The sequence below is a fragment of the Pteropus alecto genome, unplaced genomic scaffold (assembly GCF_000325575.1).
Source record: "Pteropus alecto unplaced genomic scaffold, ASM32557v1 scaffold45, whole genome shotgun sequence".
NCBI lineage: Eukaryota > Metazoa > Chordata > Mammalia > Chiroptera > Pteropodidae > Pteropus > Pteropus alecto.
The window spans coordinates 24325742-24334551 of record NW_006442491.1 but is presented as its reverse complement, the minus strand read 5'-3'; the positions used below and the strand labels follow the sequence as shown (position 1 = coordinate 24334551).

Here is an 8810-nt window from a genome sequence, read left to right as displayed (position 1 = left end):
AATGTTTGCAATGGCCAGAAATGCCCATCCACAGAAGGACAGGTAAGTACACTGTAGTGTACTCACACCATGGACTGCTCCACAGTCAAGAGAATGAACGATAATATGTATGAATGCTTTAATGTGTATGAATCTCACAAAGATAACATGAATGAAAGAAGCCAGAAACAAGAGTTTTAGACTGTATGAGTCCATTTACATCAAGTTCAAAAATGGACAAAACCAATTTAGGCTGTTATAAGTCAAGATGGTGAGGGGCTTCGTTCTTGATCTGGGTGCTGGTTACATGATGAGTTTTGTGAAAACTCATCAAGCTTCCCATGCATGATCTGTGTCCTCTTCTGTCTGTATGCTACACTTCCAAAAGTTACTCATAAAGGTAAGTAATTTAGTTTAGTTTGGACCAAACAAATAAACTAGCACAACTGATTTAAAAAAATAAATAAATAAGACCTGGATTGGTTCAAGCGCTGGTGCTTATTAGCAGAGTAACTGGCTAAATCTCGTTGCCTCGGTTTTCTCGTCTCTAACAGGGAGGGCCCTAAATGAAGCCTACTGAGTCGATCACAAAGATAATGTGACAGTCAGATGAAAAATGCACATAAAAGTCCTTTAGAAAATAACTCTCGTGATACGAATGTTAGTTGTTGCTAATAAAACTTTCCCAAGGGAGTGCTTAAGGATTGCAAAAGTCTCCGGTGGTAGACCATAGGCTCAGTTCTTGCCACATTTTCTTATAACTTTACAAATTACTTGGGTGAAGATTTAGCAGGTGAACACTTCCCTTCCAAAGGCAGAGAAATAACTGAGTTGGCAGGATCAAAATGATCTCAAGGCTGGGACAAAACCAATAGAAGAAATTCAACGGGGATCACTATAGTGTCACACATTGAGGTTCAAAACATACAGGGTGTAAGCAGAGGCTCCAACCCAGGGCAAAAGGATTTGGAATCCTGTCGACCTTCCTGTGAAATATAGGATCTATCTGACAGAAACTTTGCACAGAATTCTAGTTCTCCATTCTGTGCAAAGCACACCCGGAGACGTATGTCCAGTTCAAGGGTCTGCCCTTCCCTGTCTCAGCCCAAACCGATGGCAATGAGAACTGTTCTTGGCAGAACGTTAGCAGGGTGCTAGCAGATGAGTGTGAACGTGGTTTACACTGCCCTTCACGCCAAGTTCAAACTCCTGAAGGTGGTGATGAAGATCTCAGGCTTTTCTATTCCCCTTGGCATGAGAGCCCCATCATCTATTACCAACACCCCAGTGTCCCTCAGCAGAGATGAGGCTGTGGTGAGCCCCAGGGCAGACTGGGAAGGTGGTTCGTTCTACTGTCAGCCTCTGGTTCCAGGCCTGGGAAAGGTCTACAGACTCAAGGCTGTTATGGAAACAAGGCAGAAGACATTGGTGGTGAATACCTGGAACAATCAGTCACAACTCAAATCTTCTCCTTTGGAGCAAAAATACTGCCATTTTCACTCTCAGTCATGTCATTAGGGGGAGGTGGGACCTGAGTCTGCCTTTGGGACACATACCTGGCTGTAGCCTTGGCCCCCAAGTGAGAAGGTCAGCAGTCCAGTATCCAATGTCCAAAGACGTGTGACAAATTCAGCTCTACTCAGCATAGATCAACATCTAGAACAGAACACAAGACAGTAACTGGAGACAGAGTGACAAGGTCCATTGGAATTGGGAAGTGTCAAGTGAAGGCCAGGAGTCAGGGCTCCAGCCAAGCAAAATGGGGTTAGAGCAGGACTCCAGCACCTGAGATACCTTGAGAGCTGGTCGTTCCATCAGCTGGTAAGTTTTCAGTACTGCCACATGACCAGAAACAGAGAAATGGTGCTGTCAACCGGTAGCTGAGGAAGGCTAGGACTTGGAGGACCTTAAATCGCCCTTGGCATTGAGGGCAGCAGGCTTACATCCAGGGAGGAAAGGCAGTGGCTCCACTGCCGGCCTTGTTCACATGAAGCCAGGGCCTTGGCAGGATCCGCCAGGTAGGGCAAGGCCTCTGGAAATGGCAGTGACCCATCTCAGCCCAGGGACCTGGCCTTCCCTTCCAAGCCCTGTCACCGGCTATGCACACTGCCCTTTACCTGGTTATTGAAATCTCCCTCTGGGAAACTGAGCATTGCAGAGGAAAAGCCTAGTCACATCTGTTTGACGGAGAAAGAAATTCCTCAGGCAGGAATCTTCCAAAAGCCACTCTTGGTGGTGTGGATTATGCAGGCCTTTCCACCCTCCGACAGAGACACCAGCCCTAGCCCCCAGCGTCTGCTGCCCTCGCTCAACTCCAGTGCTCTGGCTCCTCAGCAAATGGTCACCTTGCCGATGATCCCAGCAAAAACAGAGCTCTCCTACTCTACTCCTGGTTCTTTAAAACCCACTCATATTTTTTTTTTTTTCATCCTAATTCTAGGGCATTTCCAAAACTCAGACAGACTTTTCCATATCGGTTACTTTTGACCATGTTTTCCATTTGGCCCATTCCAAAAGGGAAAACTCAAGGCCCACGAGTCCCCACGGACGTTAGGATTTGGGTTCTAGGCTGCTCTCTATGGAGGCCGATGCTGCTGTTGTGTTACTTTTGTGCACGTTAAAATTTTTTAAATCATAACAAAGGTTGGCTTCTGTAGTTACGCATGCTGAGGCCTCACAATGCTTGCTGTCGTAGAGGGGCTGATTACCTAACTCCATTTATCAAAGTGTCACTTCTCTGACAGGCCCTAATAAATATCCTGCCAGAGACCCCGCACCTGGCAGCCGTGCCACTCGGCAACACGCCGCTAACCTAATTTGCTAATTGCTGCTTTCCCCATTAATTTTAGTCCTGTCTTGTTTGGTGTTGACATGGAGGAAAAAGAAATAGGGTGGAAAAAACAGGCAAGAAAGGAAATATCTCGGGGTCCCCCAGCATCCAGCCCGCCCTCCCATTCCTTCACACAACCACTCACTCACACTCACACCTAAATTCTAACTTTCTTCCCCTTTCTTTTTCTCATCATGGCTGGAGGAGATGAAACATTTAAAGGTATAGGGTCAGATTTTCCAAATCAAAAATCAAGGCAAGTGCCTAATAATGGGATAGACGGTTTGACAATGGGGCAACCTTAGAAATAAAGACAAGGGATGAATGGTTACTATATCTAAAGCCATTCTAATCAGTATGGTTGTTATTCGTAGAGAAAAGATCTAATAGGTCATCAAGGGGTTAACAAGTCCAGACCATCAGTCCTTGAATATGGCCACGCCCACTGCCCTTCAGGCCCAGTTCTTCATTCCAGCCCCTCCCTATGTCACAAGGGAACTCTGTCTCCCTTTTAGTGTCTTTCTGAGCAATGATGTTCAAGATAATGGCACAGGGTAATGCCTAGGACAGAACTTCCTAGCCAGGTCTGACTCTCCAGGCCACCTGGACTTGCCACACATCTATTCCTTCAGCTCTTCAACTCCTGCCAAAAGACTACAATGATGGAGAGGTTCGTTGTGGGTTATTTGATTATAAATCATCGCAGATGAGCCCAGTGGGTTCAAGGGCCTAGTGGAAAGACAAAGGCAAGAATGGAAAAGACTCCAGCCATGAGCAAGAAGGACATAAGATGCACTCTCTTTTCTGAGAGGAACAGAGGTCCCCCTCTAAAAAAGAGGGATGGCTGTCTCACTCACCAACGGTGTGAAAATGACCTCCTTCTCCACCTTGATACGTGCGAGCCTTGGCATTTGGCTGGTGACCTGACCTCCAGGAAGTACCTGCTAGAGCCAGGGGTAGAAATTGTGCTTAGATGCAAGGCTACAGGTCGAGTGAATAACCCAGCCTTCTGGGTTCTTACCTCTACGAGAATGTGCTTTCTGAGAGTTCATGTCTAGCTCCAGCCTGGATAGAGCATCCAATTCGTTGTCCCCATATCACAGCACAGACTATGTATCCTCTCCAAGAAATGAGGTTTGACTGAGAGAGGAAATGGAGCAGAGGGGAGGCGGAAACTAGGAAGAGGCCGCAACGTGTAAGTCAGCAAGTCCTTCGTTCCTGGGCTCCATGACCAGGTTATCACTGATGGTGGAGGATGAAGTGTAGGTGGTCACACACACTACTGGCAGAAGACTAAGGACAATGTCCACCTATGCAGGATTGTGTGTGTGTGTGTGTGTGTGTGTGTGTGTGTGTGTGTGTGATCACACACATGGGCACACTGCAGCCTCAGAGTATCCACATGCGTGTTCAACCATGTGCACAAAACTGCACTGCAGACATATGTGTTGATGAACAACGCTAACGTGACCGTGTCCCAGAATATCTCTGACCAAGCATGCCCATGTGATTGTCTAGCTACATAAAGACAAGTGTGCCTGGACAGAGAAATGAAGACACATATCTTTGTATACATAGGCAGGGCTGTGATATCAGACATTAGATCTGGACAAAAACTTTGATGAATGTTTTCCACATTCCCATTCTCAGTCCCAGAGCAACTGAGGCTGCATTACGACTCAGATCGTGTACTTAGAATACCCCATCCTTCTTCGTATACCTAGAAAACTTTTATTCCTACTCCAAAGCCCAAGTCATATCCCTCTCCTCCCCATTTTGTCTCCATTGGAGTGTCCATCACAGGGCCTCTGTTTTATAATAATTTCCACAACATGTTTCAGTTATCTGTGTCCATACAATTCTGCCTTACTGGTCTGTGACATCTCCAGGTCAGAGTCTGTGAGCCTGTGTCTTATTCTTTCTGTACCACAGCATCCGGTTCCTGATACTCACAGGTAGAACGAACTTTTGCAGAATGAGTTCTTGAACACTGGCTGTCATACCCAGGGCTGGGCACTAGGATGACACATCCTTGAATCAGATGTCAGCTACAGTACAAAACAAAGACAATTGGATACTTTTAATTCTACTAAGTCAGTGACAGCAAGAAAAGAGGTAGATATATCTGGGCTTGCTTGATAAAAGCAGTTGCTAAAAACCCCCTGGGGTCTCCAAAGATGCCAACAGGTGAATATTTAGAAGTCATCTCCTTTCCCTTCATGACAGTCTAAAATAGGGAGGGTATGGAAAGCCGTTTCTTCAAATGGCAGATAGTAAATAATTTTGGCTTTGAAGGCTACACGATCTCTTCTCCTCAACTCTGCCATTTCAAGGCAGTCATAGACAATACATAAATAGATTGGTGTGGCTGCAGTCCAGTAAAACTCGATCGTCTGCCAATCTCTGGTCTAGAATTCTAAAGTAGAGAGAAGAGAGTGTCAGCCCCACACCAGTGACAGCAGTGGCCTCTTGTTATCAAAAGAGCCTAACCCATCAGCACATCTGGGAAGCACATAACCTGACTCCACCCCTATATTCAACAACATGCCAGAGCAGAGACCTGCTGGAGGTTGAGGACTGGGTTGTCGTGTGTGGTTGCAAAGGCTGTGCACTGCACATAGCCAGGAAGTGCCGTTTACAGAGACCGTGATGTGAATCGTGCCCTCCTTGAGTTGATCAAATTCCTTGAGCGTCAGCCCTGCCCGAGGGTTACCAAGGAGCCCCAGGTGTGTGAGGAAAATTCACTGGCTAGCGGTGCACATGCACTCTTGGCTGCTACTTCACTGGTTCAGATACTTGATGGACAAGGGCAGCTCCCTCAAGATATGGACTGTGAGCCATTGCTTTTTTGAAAACAGTTCAACGGGGGCTTTTACACTGCATAGATAGTTTGAGGATGAGGGAAGCCAGGACTAGAGGGTCCCTGGAGGGTGTGGATCAGGGACTGTGGGGACTATGGGGACTAAGGAAAAGCTGTTCCTGTTAAAGCTTAGAGGGCATGTGACTTGGGGACTGAAGTTTGCCTGGCCCCGATGTGCCTCTGTTGTGAGCCTCCCACTCTTGGCCCCTGCTTACTCGGGACCCAGAGGTCAACAGAGGCCTCTGGAAGTAGCCAACCCTTCACCCTGCCTAAAGAGCTTGGAGATGGTTTGTAGAGGAGGTGGAATGCCCACCTGCGTCCTCACAGGTTACAGGGCCCAACCCCTTTGAGCCAGCACAGGAACCACTCCAGAACTCATCCTGCCCCAAAAGGTTCCTGAGCTGGCTGCAGCTGGCCCCAGATCTCTCCCAGGATAAGCCTGCCGTCTCGATCTCAGCCATTAAACTCCACCTAGCTTCTTTCCAATAGCTACAGTTGAACAAAATATTGCCCTGTTCCTGGTTACGTTAAAAGGGCCTAGTAAAGAATAATGGCAAAGATGCTCACAGCCAAAAGCTGCTCTTGATGGCCCTTTAAGCGTGATTTACAGCAGACATTTAGCAGTGTCCCTGGAACGTTTGCTGGCACCGATCGGTGGGAAGGATGTGCGTGGCGCCTCCCTGGGCCAGCAGGCAGGAACATCCTTCATTCTAGGCAGCTCTGCCTGCCCCCTGCACAGTGCCGGCTCCCTCATGGTCCTGCTCAAGTCCATTAGGCCCCTGACTGGGCTGCTTTCTAGTGATCCAGCTGTCAGGTGCCTTAGGACAAGGCCAGCTAAAACCTGTCCTGACACCATGGCTGGGAGGCCTGAAGATATGCTGGGATCTGAGAAACTGAAGCAGGGACAGGGGTAGAAGTATAAAAGGTAATATATGTGTGCGTGGGAGGGGAGGGTCCCTGGAGAACAGAGGGCCCTATTAATTCGTTCATTCAACACATATTTATTGAGCCCCTACTATGTGCCAGGCAAATTTGATAGAGATGTGCACAAAAATAGTATGTTTGCTCCCAGCCCTAATGAAATTTATTAACTAGAGGGGAAGAGAAATATTAAGCTATCAATAACAATAAAATACGGTAAAGAGAGCTCAAGGTGATAGCAAATATGTCCAGCCTCGGGGCCATCCCTGAGTATGTGGGGTTTTCCTAAGACGTAAACTTGTGCTATTCGAGTTGATAATGCTAACCACATGTAGCTATTGAGTGCTTGAAGTAAGGCTCTTGCAAGTTGAAATGAGCTTCAAGTGTAAAATGCACGCTGAATTTCAAGGACTTCGAAATACAAAAGAAAGAATGCAAAATACCTAATTTGTAATTTTAGATCGATTACATGAAATGATAAGATTTAGGGTATATTGGGTTAAGTAAAATGTATTATCAAAAATTAATGTCACTGTTTCTTTTTACTTTTTATAATATGGACAGAAGAACATTTAGAAGTAAAGCATGATCTAAGTAATGAATAGGGATTAGCCAAGTGAGGGGAATTAGGGTACAAACCAGAAACCGAAAGTTTGATTATAAAATCCACCCCGTTTAAAGTCTGGATCCAACAAATAAGCTGTCCTCCAGCACAGAAACCGAGGCAGAAGCCCCTCTGCTGCCTTACACAAGCACATTTATTTCCCGAATACAAAGAACATCTAAAACAAAATGTCAGATTGGTTTTATTTCATATGCCACCTCCAACAGCTTGGTAGTAACTGACTAAGGCACTGTGTTAAGGATTCGGAGGTACTGATTATGAAGGAGTAGTGTCTGCCATGGAAGCATGTTTGGCTTGGTATTTGCCATTTGATCTAGGTTTAGATCAAATCCCATAGTCACCTGCAAGACAGTGTCCAAAGCAGACCCATACCTTGGAAAATTTAATTTACAAACTCAGCAGCCCAGGGGAGTCTGTAGGGAATTCACTTGACAGCAAAGAGACACCGTGACATATCTTCAAAAAATATATCAGGATCTCAGACTGTATTAAGAGAGGTTACAGGGAGAGAATCCTGCTGCTCCATGCCAAGCAGACCACACCTAGACTACACACTTTCGAAGGACATAACCATCATTGAATAATTCAGAAAAATACAACCAACTTAGAGAGAGGTCACAGAATGCCCTCCCTCCACTTGCTCCCTTCTTCACCCTGCTCTGCACCAACAGACTCCCCTCCCCGATAGCTTCTAGTTGGGTTCAGCCAATAGGTCAGAAGGTAGGAGGAAAGGGAGGTCACGGTATTTGCCAAGTTGCTTTAGGTTGGCTCCACTCAAGACCCCAGCTCCTGCCTGGTAGCCTCCTCCTCGCTGCTCCCTGAGTTCCAGCACGACTCACTTCCTCTGCCCTTCAGTCACTAGGTGGGTAACAGCTTCCTAATGCTGCTAGCCCTGAGGTGCTGCACCATCCCTTAATGATTCCCTTCCTAAACCTGTCCACGCCCTTATAAACAGCCCCTTTATTGAAGTCAAACTATGGGATTCGAGGATGACATCTATTTCTTGCAGGAATGAAACAGGTTTGATCCCCACCCTGGTGGAATTTACTGTCTGATAGGAAAGACAGGTGATAAACAGGGAAACTAATTGTGGTAAGTTTCATAAAAATAACAGCTTGGTACAGTAAGCATCAGGGGGTGGGGGTACCAAATATTTTAAGACGGTCAGAAAAGCTCCTGAGAAGGTGGCATTTAAGCTTATTCAAATTATATGGCATCTGAAGGATACGAATTACCTGAATGAAGAGCTGTTTTGATGTAATCTAGGACCAAGGAGGTAGGGGTGAATTTGGTCCTCATTTTGGCCCCCAAAACTTCTCCAATATGAAGTAAGCAGCCTGAGGAGATGGCGAGATCCCCTCAGAGATGCTGTTGCAGAAACTAGACGGCTCCTTGGTGGTGGCAATGCCAGAACCAAGATTCGTCTCCTGGAGAACGGGTTGAAGCCAGCTTGTCCTGGTAGGGTCTCCCCATCCCTCTCGTACCCAACCTGAATCTCGATACATTACCACACTCCTGCTGCCTCCATGGGTCAGGAGAACAGAGATATAAGTCCTAAATTGTGGGTGACAGAAAACAGGCAAAATTGCCTTGGA

General features: G+C 46.5%; 1 long non-coding RNA gene across 9 annotated transcripts in view; it reads right to left on the bottom strand.

The window, feature by feature from the left end:
* Window positions 1-8251, bottom strand: part of LOC112471005 — a 64206-nt gene extending 55955 nt beyond the window's left edge. For 3 of the 9 annotated variants that reach the window (XR_003043158.1, XR_003043157.1, XR_003043159.1), the window contains exons 1-3: window positions 4763-8251; window positions 3667-3753; window positions 1536-1635 (exon numbers count right to left, since the gene is read on the bottom strand). This is a non-coding gene — a long non-coding RNA (uncharacterized LOC112471005). Of the gene's footprint in view, window positions 1-104; window positions 1379-1535; window positions 1636-3666; window positions 3754-4762 lie in introns of those variants that run through there. The other 6 variants (XR_003043161.1, XR_003043162.1, XR_003043155.1 and 3 more) reach the window with 5 other exon arrangements.
* Between the last annotated feature and the right edge of the window lie 559 nt (window positions 8252-8810).